At 38.9% G+C, this 16,646-nt stretch overlaps 1 long non-coding RNA gene across 1 annotated transcript in view; it reads left to right on the forward strand.

Annotated features, from left to right (window-relative positions):
* LOC118356531 overlaps nucleotides 1-16,646 on the forward strand; it is a 37,247-nt gene that overhangs the window by 2,443 nt on the left and 18,158 nt on the right. Inside the window, exon 2 of the long non-coding RNA XR_004819830.1 lies at nucleotides 3,512-3,594. This is a non-coding gene — a long non-coding RNA (uncharacterized LOC118356531). The remainder of the gene's footprint in view (nucleotides 1-3,511; nucleotides 3,595-16,646) is intronic.

Raw genomic sequence — 16,646 nt, forward strand, 5'->3', positions numbered from 1 at the left:
TTGTTGCAGATGCAACTATTTAAGCTGAGATGAGGCCATACTGGAGGAGGGTGGCCCCTTAATCCAGTATGACTGATGTCCTTAAAAGAAGAGACATGAGGAGGGGTCCATGTGAAGGCACAGGGACACACAGGGGAAGGGCATGTGGCCAATCGGAATGACAGAGCTGCAAGTAAGCCGAGGAACGCCAAGGAGTGGAAGAGGCAAGAAACAATTTTCCCCAGTCTCAGAGGGACCATGGCCCTGATGACATTGTGATCTCAGATTTCTAGCCTCCAGATCTGTGAGGGAGTAAATTTCTGTCATGCAAGCCACCCATTTTTGTGGTACTTTGTTAGAGCAGCCACGGGAGACTAATAACAAGCCTAAGAGTCACTGATGTCCAGTTGCTCAAAAGAGAACCACAGCGACCATTTCCCCCAGCAATTCCATTGCCAGGTAGATACCCCAAAGAATTGCAGACAGGTGTACAAACAAAAACTTGTACGTGAATGTTCACAGTAGCACCAGTTACAGTAGATGAGCGGTGGAAACAGCCTCAGTGTCTACCAGCTGACGAACAGATCAACAAAATGTGGTCTCTGCATGCAGTGGAATATTATTCAGTCATAAAAAGGAGTGAAGTGCCAACACACGCTACAACGTAGATGAATCTTGAAAATATACTGAGTGAAAGAAGCCAGACACACAGCCCACATACTGTATTACTACTACATTTGTATGAACCATCCAGAATAGGCAAGTCCAGAGAGACAGGAAGCAGATTAGTGGTTGCCTGGGGCTGGGGGGAGGGGTAATGGGAAATGACTGCTTGGTAGTTCCAGGGATTTCTCCCGAGGTGGTGAAAAAGTTCTGGAGCTAGACAGTGGTGATGGTTGTACAACATTGTGAATGTACTTAATGCCACTGGATCGTACACTTTAAAATGGTTAAAATAGTAAACTGCGTGTGTATTTTATCACACACAAAACTCAACCACAGCAAGTCCAAAGGCCCTGAGGCCTGAAGGAATGCTGCCTTTGGGGAGCTGATAAAGTCGGTGAGGCTCAATAGAAGGGGCAAAGATGGTATACAGGAGGCTAGAGAGAGGTCAGCCCATCCAGGTCCTATTAGATAATAAGAATTTTAGTATTTTGCCTAAAGTAAGGGGAGTTTATGATTTTGATTTGCTTTAAATTCAGCAGTACTTCAAGGAGAACTGGACTGCCACCAAAGCACCTACCTTGTCCCTGCCACCATCACCCCCTCAATCTGTTGTTCACACAGCCACCAGAGTGATCTTGTTTAAATACAAACCATATCATGGCACTCTCTTGCTTAAAACCCTCCAGTGGCTTCCCATCATTGCACAAAGAATCAAATTTCAACCCTCTACCCTGACTTAGCAAGCATCCAGGAGCTGGCTCCGACGTCCTTTCCCATTATCCTCTACCCCTGTGCTTCAGCTGCTCCGGCCTTCTTTCTGTTCTTCAATCAGACTTTGTTCCACCTGAAAGCCTTCACGCTGGCTGGTCCTATCATTAGAATGCTTGCTCCCTTCCTTCCTGCCACTCAGATCTCAGCATAGTTGTCACCTCCTCAGAAAGATCATTTCAGATGAAAATAGCCACCCAGTCCAAAATAACCAATATAGTCACTATATGCTCTAATTCCTTACATTGCACTTAACCTACCATTTTCTTATTCATGTTTTTGTTTTGTTGTCTACCTCTCCCACCAAGCTCCACATGGCAGCTGTTTTTGTCTATTGTATTCACTGTTGTATTCCCCCCCCCGACCTAGATGCAGTAGCAAATCAGAAAATGTTGACCGAATGGTTGGTATGTAATAGTCACTCAGGAGATGACTGTTGACTAATTGAAGAAGGGTGGGATATTTGAAATGGACCTTGAAGTACAAATAAGATAATGGCGTTGTTTCGGGAAAAGAGAAGGACATCATTATAGGCTAGGGCGCAGCATGAGCAAAAGCAGACTGCTTACTCGGAAGAGTGGCGAGGTGCACCAGAGGACCTAGAGTAGGAAAGGATGCAGAAATGCAGGGCTGTGATGGGGGAGGGCCTTGCTCTGGCCAAGTTACACTTTCTTGCGTAGGCAGTAGAGAGCAGTGAAGGGTTTCTCAGTAGGAGTAACATGATCTGACCTGTGTTTCCGGGGAGGTAATTTTGGAGTTAGGAGGTAACTACAGTCACCTGCCTGGGAGTTGATGAAGGCTGAACCTCAGAAGTGGCAGTGAGACTGGAGGAGGCACCGGAAAGGTACATCTCAACTCCAGCTACATAAAAATCCTCTAGAGAGCTGGTAGACTCAGAGATGCCTGGACTCCATCCCCCAGAGATTCTGATTGACTTAATCTGTGGTGAAGCCAGAGGAATCAGTATTTTTTTAAAAGCTCCACAGCTGCCCTAGCTGGGATTGAAAGCCCGGGGGCAGATATAAACTGTTTAGGAATAGACTAGACAAGAGTCACCTGGGTGGCTCAGTCGGTTAAGCATCCAACTCTTGATTTTGGCTCAGGTCATGATCTCAGGGTCCTGAGATTGAGCCCTGTGTCAGACTCCGTGCTGGGCATGGAGGCTGCTTAAGATTCTCTCTCTCCCTCTTCCTTTGCCCCTCCCCCCCCCTAAAAAATAGATCAGCCCTCAGGACTGAGTGAATTTGGGTAATGAAGGAAAAGGAAGAACTGAATATGACTTTTAGTTTGAGTAAACTTGGAGGGCAGCTTTTAAAATGAATAATCCCAAAATATAGTACATCCAAGCAAGGGACTGGCTTACAGTTATTACAAAGCATGTGTATGAAGAACTTTTTAGTGACAAAGGGAAACTTTTGTGTGGTTTTTTTTAAGATTTTATTTGTTAGAAAGGAGAAGAGAGCATGAGCATGGTGAGGGGCAGAGGGAGAGGGAGAAGCAGACTCCCTGATGAGCAGGGAGCTCGATGGGGGGCTTGATTGTAGGACCCTACAATCATGACCTGAGCCGAAGGCAGATGCTTAACTGACTGAGCCACCCAGGCACCCTGGGAAATTTTTGTTCTAATAAGAAAAAAGTCATATAAAAATATGCAGTATGACCTCAACTGTGTAAGAACATGTAGAAAAGAAATTAGAATAAAATGTGTATAAAATTGTGGCACCTGGCTGGTGCAGTAGGTAGAGCCTATGAATCTTGATCTTGGGGTCTTGAATTCAAGCCCCACATTGGGCATAGAGATTACATATTAAAAATGTGTATAAAATTTTCACACCAGTAGCTCTGGATGGTGGGGTTAATGAATGACTTAATTTCCTCTTTTCTTATATTTACTATCTTTCCTAGAATTTTGAAATGAGCGTATATAACATTTATAATGGAAAAGGAGAATATTTACAAAGGAATCCCTCCCAAAAGATTAAAACACTAAAGTTGTAGGACTTAATGGGGGGGGGATCTTGAACTGTTTGAAAACTTGCTGAGATGAAATTTGAGTGTATGTGCATTCATCTAAATTTTTCTATTTGTGTGTTTCCAGGGTCCCTCCCTACCTGAACACAAAGATGACTTTTACCCTGGGTATCAGAAATATCTACAGGAGTGACACTGCACCTGCTAAAGGTATGTTTGCAGAAGCCACTTGGGAAAGCACTCAACCGAAGAGAGGAGAAAACTGAAGTTTGCAAATTTGGTTTAAGGAGCCTTCATAAGCATCAGAGGGTTAGGTTTGTTCTGAGGACAGCTCCATAGGACATGGATGAGGATGTGGGATGAATGATGCCTTTTCCTCACACGGGTTTACCCCCGAGCCTGGGGGGAAAGCACGTTAAAAAAAAAAAAAAAAGCTAAATGAGAAAAAAATTTCATAAAGATACTGGGGGCACAAAGTTTTGTAACCAGTATAGCCTGCTGAACAAAAAATTAGCGGGGACAAAGAGTACTCTTCTCATTTCAACCGACAGGCAGTTGAATGTCTGAGAACATGGGGTGGAAACATAAGACATTCAGACAACTTCCTCAAACAGCACAAGCTAAAATGAAGGAAAAGGTCAATGCCACTTAGTAACAGGACTACATTTGTGAGACTGTAGTAGTAGTACTAGGTGATACGTAGGAAGACCAGATTTATAAAATCAAGTGCCACCTCCCTTTACACTTGGGGACTTCCTGAACATGCTGGGAGGAATTTGAGAGGGGTTGAAGTTCTCCAATTTGGTTTGGTTTGGTTTGGTTTATTCCTTCTCTAGGATTTTGCCCTACAAAAATAAATAGGTGTACAAAATATACCTATAAGATTACTAATTGCAAAATTCATTATTGAAAGAGTAAAAAATGGAAACAGTACAAATATTCATCAATAGTGTTTTGCCATTTAGTCATTTATTCTACAAAATTTTGGAGCACCTGCTATTTGCCAGGCACTTTTGTAAGCACTGGGGATATAGCTATGACCAAACCAAACCAGGTCCCTGTCCTCAGGGAGTATGTACTCTACTGGAGAAGACGAACCATAAAAAAAATTTTAGCGTATCTATACCATAGAATTCTATGATACAGGTTTTTAATACTAGATACAGTCAGCTATATTAAAACAGAAGGTTCTTCAAGATATAATACATAATATATAATTTTTACTTATAAAAACAACTTATAGAATAGAATTATAATCCTCTATAAATATAAAAATAAAGTGTATTAGAGTGTTCATATGAAAAAATCAGGATGAAAATACGTGACAATCTTTGAGCAGTGAGTTGTATTACAATAGAATTTCATCACTGAAAATGCTTATTTGATTTTTTGCAAGAAATATTATATTTATAGTAAAAAAATAAATTATTAAAAAGAAACACTGCATATAGAGGCTAAACCCTAGAAACAGTTTTAAAAAAATTGTTATTGGGATCTCATATTTATCCTGCAGCTATTGGACATAGGGAAATGTAGATAAAACTTTTGTGTATTTGAGGATACAATACAAAAGTGTATACAAAAATGTACAAAAAATGTATAATTATGACTTAAGAATAATCCCTTCAGATCTCAACCACATGGGAATACATATTACATCTTCTTTATCCATTCATCTATAGATGGACACTTGGGTTGCTTCCCTATTTTGGCTATTGTAAATAATGCTGCAATAAACATAGGGGTGCATATATCTTTTTGAATTTTCTTCAGGTTCGGTTGTGGAATTACTGGATTATATGGTAATTCTCTTTTTAATTTTGGGGGGAAGCTCTATACTGTTTTCCACAGTGGCTGCACCAATTTACCTTCCCACCAAGAGTGCACAAGCCTTCCTTTTTCTCCACATCCTCACTCAAACTTGTTATATCTTGTCTTTTTTATATTAGCCATTTAGACTGGTGTGAGGAGATAGTTTATTGTAGTTTTGATTTGCATTTCCCTGATGATGAGTGATGTTGAGCATTTTTTCATGTGTCTGTTGGCCATCTGGATTGTCTTCTTTGTAACAATGTCTATTCAGGTCTTCTGCCCATTTTTTTAACTGGATTGTTTGGGTTTGTTTTGTTTTGTTTTGTTTTTGGTGTTGAGTATTGTTGAGTATGTGTTGATATTTGGTGTTGAGTATGTATTTTGGATACATATACATAAGGATACCCTTACCAGATATATCATTTGCAAATACCTTCTCCCATTTAGTAGTTTGCCTTTTCATTTTATTGATGGTTTCCTTCATGTGCAAAAGCTTTTTATTTTGGTGTAGTCCCAGTGGTCTATTTTTGTTTTTGTTTTCCTTGCCTGAGGAGACATCTAGAAAAATGTTGATAAGCCAATGTTAAAGACATTATTATCTATGTCTTCTTTTATGAGTTTTATGGTTTCAGATCTCACATTTAGGGGTTTAATGCATTCTGAGTTTATTTTTGTGTCTGGTGTAAGAAATTGGTCCAGTTTCATTCTTTTGCATGTAGGTGTCCAGTTTTCCCAACACCATTTATCAAAGAGAATGTCTTTTTCCTGTTGGATATTTTTGTCTCCTTTGTCATAGACTAGGTGAACATAGAGATGTGGGTTTACTTCTGGGATCTCTATTCTGTTCTGTTGATCTATGTGTCTATTTTTGTGCCAGTACCATATTGTTTTATTATAGCTTTGTAGTATATCTTAAAATCTAGGATTGTGATATCTCCAGCTTTGTTCTTCTTCCTCAGGATTGTTTTGACTATTTGGGTTTTTTTGTGGTTCTATACAAGTTTTGGGGTTATTCTATTTCTGTGAAAAAAATGCTATTGGCATTTTAATAAGGGGTTGCTTTGAATCTCTAGATTGCTTTGGGTAGTATGGACATTTTAACAACATTAATTCTTCCAATCCATGAGCATGATATAGCTTTCCATTTGTTTGCATCAGCCTCGGTTTCTTTGATCAGTGTTTTATAGTTTTTAAAGCACAGGTCTTTCACTGCCTTGGTTAAGCTTATTCCTGGGTATTTTATTCTTTTTGGTGAAATTGTAAATGGAATTGTTTTCTTAATTTCTCTTTCTGCTATTTCATTATTAGTGTTAGAAATGCAACAGATTTCTGTATGTTAATTTTGTATACTGAAACTTTACCAAATTTATTCTAATAGTTTTCTGGTGGAGTCTTTAGGCTTTTCTATGTCATCTGCAAATAGTGGCAATTTTACTTCTTCCTTACCAATTTCGATGCTTTTATTTCTTTTTCTTGCCTGATTGTTGTGACTAGGAATTCCAGTACTATGTTGAATAAAAGTGGTGAGAGTGGACATCCTTGTTTGGTTCCTGATCTTAGAGGAAAAGCTCCCAGTTTTTTCATCATTGTGCATGATGCTACCTGTGGGTTTCTCCTATATGGCCTTCAGTAAGTTGAGGTATGTTCCTTGTAAACTCACTTTGTTGAGGGTTTTTATCATGAATGGATGTTGAATTTTATCAAATGTGTTCTCTGCATCTATTAAGATGATCATGATTTTTATCCTTCATTTAGTTAATGTGGTATTTACCTTGATTGATTTGCAAATATTGAACCATCCTTGCATCCCTGGAATAAATTCCACTTGATTGTAGTAAATGATCCTTTTAATGTATTGTTGAATTCAGTGTACTAATATTTTGTTGAGGACTTTTGTATCTGTGTTCATCAGGGATATTGTCCTGTAGTTTTCCTTTTTGTATTGTCTTTGGTTTTGGTATCAGGGTAATGCTGGCCTTGTAGAATGTATTTAGAAGCTTCCTTCCTGTTCTATTTTGTGGAGTAGTTTGAGGAGAATAAGTAGTATCTCTTTTTTAAATGTTTTGTAGAATTCACCTGTGAATCCTTCTGGTCTCAGAATTCTGTTGGGAGTTTGTTGATTACTGATTCAATTTCATTGCTAGAAATTGATCTCTTCAGATTTCCTATTTCTTTCTGATTCAGTTTTCAAAGATTGTATGGTTCTAGGAATTTATCCCTTCCTTCTAGGTTGTCCAATTTGTTGGCATATAATTTTTGATAGTAGTTTCTCATAATCCTTTGTATTTCTGTGGTATTGGTTATTAGTTCTCCTCTTTCATTTCTGATTTTATTTATTTTAGTCCTCTCTTTTTGCTTGACAAATCTGGTTTAAGATTTATCAATTTTGTTTACTTCTTCAGAGAACCAGCTCTTTGTTTCATTGATCTTTTTTATTTTTATTTTTTTAGTCTCTATTTCATTTATTTCCACTCTGATCTTTATTCCTGTCTTCCTTCTACTAACTTTGGACTTTATTCTTCTTTTTCTAGCTCCTTTCGGTATAAGGTTACATTGTTTGAAATTTTTCTTGTTTCTTGAGTTAAGCCTATATTGCTATAAATTTCCCTCTTAGAGCTGCTTTCACTGCATGCCAAAGATTTTAGACTGTTGTGTTTTCATTTTATCTCCATGTGTTTTATTAATTTCCTCTTTGATTTCTTCATTGACCCATTGGTCAATGTAGCATGTTGTTTAGCCTCCACATGTTTGTGTTTCTTCCAGTTTTTTTTTTTCTTGTAATTGATTTCTAGTTTCATACTGCTGTGGTTGGAAAAAATGCGTGATGTGGTTTAAATCTTCTTAAATTTATTGAGGCTTGTTCTGTGGCCTCACATGTGATCCATCCTGGAGAATGTTTTATGTGCACTTTTAATGGCATTAGTAAGGTTATAGACTGCTGGGTTTCTATTCAGTGGTAGCAGGACCTCCAAAAGAGGTGGCAATAGTATCTCTCATAGGTCAGCATCAAGTGTGAGCTTGTGGCCTCCAGCTCAAAAGTGGTAGCAGCTTTCTAGTCCCTAGGTAAGACACACTGTGATCATTTGTTTGTAAAACTGGACAGAATCCTTTCTCTTCCTATTTCCATGCCCGTTTGCCATGTGATTTTGAAGCTCTTCCCATAAAAAGTGGAATCTATTTCTCCACTCTTTGAATCTGGGCTGGCCTTGTTCCTTACTTTGAACAACAGAAGGCAGAGAAAGTAGCATTATGATGGTCCCAAGCCGAGGCCTCAGGGGAACTCATTCTTCTGCTCACTCTCTGGAGCCTCATGACTGCTAATGGAATAAGCCCATGCTAGCCTGCTAGAGAATGAGAAACCATGTGTGTCAGAGTCTAGCCAGCCCTCCTGTCCTAGCTGAGGTCTCAAATCTGTAAGGGAGCCCAGCCAAGATCAGCAAAGCCAATCCACAACCAACCACAGATGTATTAGGGACCTCAACTGAGACCAGAGAACTGCCTAGAGGAGCCCAGCCTAAATTGCTGACCACAGAATTTTTTCCTAAATAACTGGTTTTATACCTGTAAATTTGCAGTGGTTTGTTACATATCAGTAGCTAACTAATACACACCTTTTTCCTTTTTTTAGCACTTTTTATAACTTTGTGGCAAATCATTAGCATTAAGTTGTTTCTGCATTAAATGTATAGCGTAATTTCTGTTTGCTTGACTCGATACTGTTACAAATGCTACATGTCCGTAGAATGGAATTCTCTGCGGCCATCAAATCAATGTAGTAGTAGAATACTTTGATACAGAGAAATTCCCATAGTATGTTTTTGGTGAAAAAAGTGAACTTGTAAAAAATATATATAGTATGATGCCAATTTGGAGACACACACACACACACACACACACACACACACACACACACGAGTGATAATTATTACCTCATGATCCGATATCTTTATATTTTGTGATTTTTCTTTTATTTTTTACATCTTCTGCATTTACTAAATGTTCTATGAAAGCGTGTATTTCTTTTATAATTGAAATTTCACATTGTTAATTTTTCAGGACATCTAGATTGATATTTGCCTTGGGGGAGCCGTGATAACTTCTGTAACTCCCTCTTTAGCAATATATCCAAAATGACTTTTTTTTTTTTTAAATAGGTGACAAGAAACCAGTGTCCTACCTCTGCTAACAGTATTCTAAGCTAGGTTGCAGTCACCCCTGTTGCCCCATAATCCATAATCCTGCAGTAGCGTCTGAAGTGGGACATAAACCATTTTTTTTCTTTCTGCCCTCTTCCTAAATATTCTAAATCACCTCACCACATAGCAGCTGCTGAAACATCCTCTTGACATGTGTCCCCTAGATGTGTCCAGCTCTAGATAATTCACTCAGCAGATATATGAATCTTTGGTTACTGATAATCTTTTATTAAAAGGATTTCATGCTCTTACACTGACCCTAATACCTGTGATAAATACTGTGTTCATGTGTTGTAAAAGATATAATTGATGGAGACTTGGCTCAGAAGAATTCAGCCAAAAAGATGATAGTTGCAGGTATCAAGGTTCTGTGCAGTTGTTTTTTTGTTGTTTACCATTTTTAATCATTTATATCATAATGTTTATTGGACCCTATTTTTGAAATCCAAAGATTAATTAGTGTTTATTGACTCCTGTAGGACTATTTTCTACATAATGGTGATTAATCTATTTTAATTTAGATTCATTTATTAGAGAATTATCTTTGATTGTACCTTAATAAACCAATATATAAAAATGAGTCCATTGAAATTCCTTCTATCTAGTAGTGATATGTACTTTAGACAGTCGAGCATGCAGATGTTCTATAACCCAGGCCAGAGCCCCATCTTATTTAAATGTACAAGTGGCGACATTTCAGGTGAAGACCAGGCCAGCATGGCTAAAGCAGAGCAGAAGATTGAGCTGCTTATTGAGGAGTTAACCTCTGAATTCAGTTGACATGCATAACCCTGGCTCTAAAAATTTTTTGTTAGAATTATCCCCATCAGTCAGCTGCTGGCTTCCAATAATTGGCTTATTTCATGATCGTAATTAGAAACATGTCCTGATCAACTGTTTGGCATCAGAATTTGAACACAAGCAGTCTGGTATAGGAGCCTAACCTCGTGACAGTAGATTCTGGAGTCAGGCTGCCTGGGTTTCCTTCTGGCCTCTGCCATTTACCAGTCTTTACGTCTGTAAAATGGGGCTATTAATAGTACCTACCTTATTGTCTTTATATGAGGTAGTGTAGGTGAAGTGTTTGAAATAGTTCTGGCATAGGGCTGCTCAATAAATGTTAGTTGTCATTGTGAGAACACTGAGCTGCCTTCTAATTATGAAAGTTTAGATCTAAAAGAGACCTCAAAGATGATTAAGTTCACTGTTTTTCAACTGCTGTTCACAACCTCTTAGTGGATTTTGAAATCAGTTTAAGGGCTTACCTCTGTCATTTAATAAAGCACATAAGAATATAATAAAATAGAGATTATCAAAGTGCATTGCATGTAATAAGGGTTAAGTGTTGTTTCATGAAACATTTGTTTTAGAATGATAGCAGACATGATTGATGCTCTGCCCACATCCTCTCAGGTCTCTTTTTCTGGTTCTGTCCATTCCTCAGTGTCTCTGTGCCTTTCTCTTAAAGAATGTTCCCTATGGTTCTTCAGAAAACTATTCTTCCACTACTGGAGATATATTAGCCTAATATATTTCTATTATTTATCTGTTGCTGCATAACAAATTTTTCAAAAACCTGGTAACTTAAAATGACAAACATTTATTTATTATTATTATTATTATTTAAGATTTTTTTTTATTTATTTGAGAGAGAGAGAGAGAGCCAGAGAAAGAGAGCATGAGCAGGGGGGATGGGCAGAGGGACAAGCAGACTCCCTGCTGAGCAGGGAGCCCAACACAGGGCTTGATCCCAGGACCTGGATACGATGACCTTAGCCGAAGGCAGATGCGTAACTGACTGAGCCGCCCTGGAGCCCCAAAATGACAAACATTTATCATCCTGCATAATTTCTGAGGGTCAGGAATCCAAGAGCAACTTAGCTGGGTGGTTCTGGCCCGGGGTGTCTCATGAGAGTACAGTAAAACTCTTCAGTTGGGGCTGCAGTCATCTCAAGGCTTGAGTGGGGCTGGAGGCTCTGCCTTCAAACTTACTCATGTGGCTGTTGATAAGCCTCAGTTCGTTGCTGCCTGTGGGCTGAAGACCTTAGTTCCTTGTTATGAGAGTCTGTGTCATGGGCCTCTTCATGGGACTGCTCATAAAATGAGACCTTGCTTCCGCCAGAGGCAGTGATGCAAGAAAGAGAGAATCCAGGATGGAAGCTCCAGCCTTTTATATCTTAATCTCAGAAGTGACATACACTTCTGCTGTATTTTATTGGCTACACAGACCAAACATGAAACAGTATCAGGAGGGAACTACACAAAGGTGTGAATACCACAAGACAGGCATCATTGGGGGCCACCTTTGGGGACTGGCTACAACAAGTACCGTGGGCTGCAATGCCTGGACATTACATCTTCCTGGTGACCTGTAACCAGTGACTTACTAGGAATGAAATGTGAAAGCCCAGCTCTCTTGCCTCAAGGCGAGTCAAACTCTGTGGTGTATTTTATGCTCCAGAGGTCCTCCTGGGATCAGGCTGAGGCTGAGACTTCACCTGAAATCTTACCCTTCGTTGATTTCTGTCCCTTTCCTGCTGTGCCTCTTCTAGAAACTCCCATACCAGTTACCAGTTGCTCCTGGAAGCACATCCTTGATAAATCACTTGTACTCGAATACTTATCTCAAGGTCTGCTTCTGGGAAACCCAACCTAGGGTAAGGTGGTGTGTGTGTATGTGTGCATGTGTGCATGTGCACCTTTCTTATAAATTGTGGTCAAAAACATTGAATTAAAAAAGGAAACCCAACTCTGATCTATATAAGTACTTTTATTTTACAACTGAGTAAACTGCTGCCCAGACAAGTAAAATGATTAACTCAAGATTGCCCAACCCTGAGTGGTTAGATGAGCCCTTGGTTTTTATTTTGACTTCCTGTGCTTAGCCTCTAGTTGTAAAGTCATTTCCATTGGATTGAATTCCAACTCTGACATTTGATAGTTATGTGACTTAAGTCAGTTCAGTCCTTCTGGACCTTAGTCCCCTGATCTATAACATGGAAATAATAGTTGCTCTGAGTAGAAAGAAGAAGGTGGACAGAAATGAAATTAGGGCACCTGGGTGGCTCAGTTGGTTAAGTGTCTGACTCTTGATTTTGGCACAGGTCATGATCTCAGGGTCATGGGCTCTGCACTCAGCAGGGAGTCTGCTGGAGATTCTCTCCCTTTCTCTCTTTCCCTCTCCCCCTCCTTGCTCTTCTCTCTCTCTCTAAAATAAATAAATAAATCTTTAAAAACAAAACAAAACAGGGGTGCCTGGGTGGCTCAGTCGTTAAGCGTCTGCCTTCAGCTCAGGTCATGATCCCAGGGTCCTGGGATGGAGTCCCCCGTCGGGCTCCCTGCTTGGCGGGAAGCCTGCTTCTCCCTCTCCCACTCCCCCTGCTTGTGTTCCCTCTCTCTCTGTCAAAAAAAAAAAAGAAAGAAAGAAAGAAAGAAAGAAAAAAATGCAATCAAATTCAAGCTTCCTATTCACTGGCTCACCACCCCCCCAATTTTTTTATTGTAATAAAATACACATAACAGGGGTGTCTGGGTGGCTCAGTTGGTTAGGTGTCTGACTTCGGCTCAGGTCGTGATCCCAGGGTCCTGGGATGTAGCCTTGCATCGGGCTCCCTACTCAGTGGGGAGCCTGCTTCTCCCTCTGCCCCTCCCCCAGCTTGTGCTTTCTTTCTCTCTCTCTTTCTCTCTCCCATAAATAAATAAAGATTATTAAAATACACATAACATAAAATTTACCACCATAGCCATTTTTAAGTATATAGTTCAGTGAATCTTGAGCAATCATCACCACCATTGTCTCTAGAACTCTTTCATCTTGCATAACTAAAACTCTATACCCATTAAATGCTAACTCCCCATTCCCCCCCCCCCCCCAGCCCCTGGCAACTACCATTCTACTTCTTGTCTCTATGACTTATAATTCACTGGCTTTTTGACCTTAAGAAAATAATGCATTTTCATTCTCTTTATCTTGGGTGAAAATAGACTAATACTTTCTAGTGTATAGCTTGTCAAAATACCTGGTATATATGATCAATGGTAGCTGGAATTACTATCATGTACATGGAAGAGCTTTGTAAACTATAAAGCACCATACAAATGTGTATTGTGGTTATTGTTGTAACACTACACCTAAATAGGAGGCCAAATTCTGCTTATTCATCTGGGGTTATGTATCAAAGCATTATAAATTTTTGATCAACCTCATGTCATTACTTAAACACAAATTATGTTAATAGTATCACCAAGCTTCTTTTCCTATTTTTCTTTGGAAGAAAAGCAAATCAATTTTTCTTTATGGGCAAATAATCTGAAAAACCTTTTTCTAGTGATTTCTAGTGATTTTATATTTTAAGTAATTTTTAGGTATGTGGAAAGCATAAAAAGATAAATTATAAATGTCCGAGTGTTTTAAGTTCCTTGTATCCCACAAACTGGTAATATTTCTGAAAATAAGGTAGAATTTGATAATGTTCAGCCTCAAGGGACCCTTCTTCTTTGAGTAAAGAAGTGGAATGATTTTATAGTATGCATTAACATGAGCTTATCTCTCCCTTTAGAGCTACTGCCACTCTGTCCTGATGGGTCAAATGTTTCACATTTTTAAGAAGAAATAATTAAAAGGAAATGTATCATGTAACACAAATTATAGGAGAAACCAGAAGAAAAGATGCTTAGAAATATAATAACTTAAGGCCTGTGTTTAGAAAGAACCTATTTGCACTTGGGTTAGCCTGTCTGCAAATTAGAAGAATGAACTTGCCTACACAGGGATAAAAATAAAGCCTGATTCTGGCTGAGGGACTATAAAACTAGTTTTTGTTTCTTTCTGTGTGTGTGTGTGTGTGTGTGTGTGTGTGTGTGTTTAGTTAAAAAACTGAGATCATTGAAAACTATGTAAAGAAACAAGCACCCATATACATTTCTACTGGAAAGGAGTATATATCTCTTATGAAAGGCAATTTGGCAATATTCATCAAAATGACACAGGCAGTTTTGGGCCCAGGGATTATACTTCTGAACATGTACATGTGTGCATGCACTTGCCACTTATTCTGTCAAGGGTTTCCTTCATAGCTGAATAGATTATATAGGCAATATAGGCTCTCTAAGCAGTTTGGGAGACGGGAAACATTTTACAGGCATTAAAATGCACATTCATCTACCACACATGTGTACACACATGTATATAAGAAGATATATATCTGGTGCTTTTTTATTTTGGTAATCCTTAAAAGCTTGGAAGCCACCTAATGTCCATCAAGTTAGGATTGGTTTAAGAAATTATGAAACATCGATACGATAAAATGCTATGCATATATGAAAAGATTGAGGATGCTTTTATGTGTTGGTATGTTACAAATTCTAAAATATGTTATTAGTTTTAAAGATTTTATTTATTTATTTGAGACAGAGAGAGAGCACGAGCAGGGAGCAGGGGCAGAGAGAGATGGAGAAGCAAACTCCCCACTGAGCAGGGAGCCCAAGGCAGGGCTTGATCCCAGGACTCTGGGATCATGACCTGAGAATGAGGCAGATGCTTAATGGACTGAGCCACCCAGGCGTGCCCCTAAACTATTATTAAGTAAAACTGGCAAGGTTCAGTACAGTGCATATGCTAACTTTTGTGTGAAAAAGGAGGAAATACAAATATTTATGTTCAAATACTAGTAGGATAAACAAACAAGCAATCAAACAAAATACCCACTTTGTTGAGACTGGAGGTAAAACAATAAAATACACATGTTCATTCTCCCCTTTGTATAAGGAAATGTATGAATAATTGAAAAAAAAACCTGCTTCCCAACATTTGGATTTGTCTCTGAGAGTGTCAGACATCAATCTCCCAAACCCAGAGGCACTTGCAAAATTGAGCAGCCCCCTTGAAGCCAATTATGTGTCTTCAAGATAGATGATGTGCCAAGGGTTGAAAGACATTACTTTTATTCCATTTTTTTTTGCAAGTCCTTGGGCACATGAATGTATTTAGAATTCACTGTTTTTTTCTCCTCCTTTGGGGACTCAGCCAAAGGTGAGGCAAAGACTTTCATTCTTATATACTCTTATATAATTTTACTTTTCACTAGCAGAATACAGAATTAAGTATACCATAAAATTGTCCTGCACATTTCACCACTTAGGTTAGAGGCTACCTCATTTAGTAAAACCCCAATTAAGCAATTATTCTTGTCCGATATTCCCTGCCACACCTAGCACAGGGCCTCCTCTAACAGATGCTCAATAAATGTTTGCTGAATTGAGCCACCTGCTTTATTTTACATTGATAGAACCAGCCAGATGCAGATAAAATGTTAAAATGATTTACATTTAAGATGTGAAATTACAATCTAGAACTGTTTTCCATTTGAAATAAGAAATGCTTATTTCAAAAGACCCCTTAGTTTATCATTTTAGAAAATGTGCTCTTATGCTTTGATTCTCAATCCCTAGATAAGAGGCAAAACAATTTTCAATGCTCCTGGAATGTAAACAAGTGTCAGGAACATGTATTAAATGTATTGATTTGGGGGGGGCGCCTGGGTGGCTCAGTCTTTGGCTCAGGTCATGATCCCAGGGTCCTGGGATCAAGCCCTGCCCCCGGCTCCCTGCTCAGTGGGGAGCCTGCTTCTCCCTCTCCCTCCACCCCTCCCCACCACTTGTGCTCACTCGCACTCTCTCTCTCAAGTAAATCTTCAAAAACAAATAAGAGCTTGAAGTCCGGAATTGTGATGCCATCAGCTTTGCTTTTCTTTTTCAACATTCCTCTGGCTATTCGGGGTCTTTTCTGGTTCCATTCAAATTTTAGGATTATTTGTTCCATTTCTTTGAAAAAAGTGGATGGTATTTTGATAGGGATTGCAGTAGATGTATAGATTGCTCTAGGTAGCACTGACATCTTCACAATATTTGTTCTTGCAATCCATGAGCATGAACATTTTTCCATTTCTTTGTGTCTTCCTCAATTTCTTTCATGAGTATTTTATATATTCTGAGTATAGATTCTTTGCCTCTTTGGTTAGATTTATTCCTAGGTATCTTATGGCTTTGGGTGCAATTGTAAATGGGATCGACTCCTTAATTTCTCTTTCTTCTGTCTTGTTGTTGGTGTATAGAAATGCCACTGATTTCTGTGCATTGCTTTTATATCCTGCCACTTTACTGAATTCCGGTATGAGTTCTAGTAGTTTTCGGGTGGAGTCTTTTGGGTTTTCCACATAAAGTACCATATCATCTGCAAAAAGTGAGAGTTTGACT

The sequence above is a fragment of the Zalophus californianus genome, chromosome X, assembly GCF_009762305.2.
Source record: "Zalophus californianus isolate mZalCal1 chromosome X, mZalCal1.pri.v2, whole genome shotgun sequence".
Lineage (NCBI taxonomy): Eukaryota > Metazoa > Chordata > Mammalia > Carnivora > Otariidae > Zalophus > Zalophus californianus.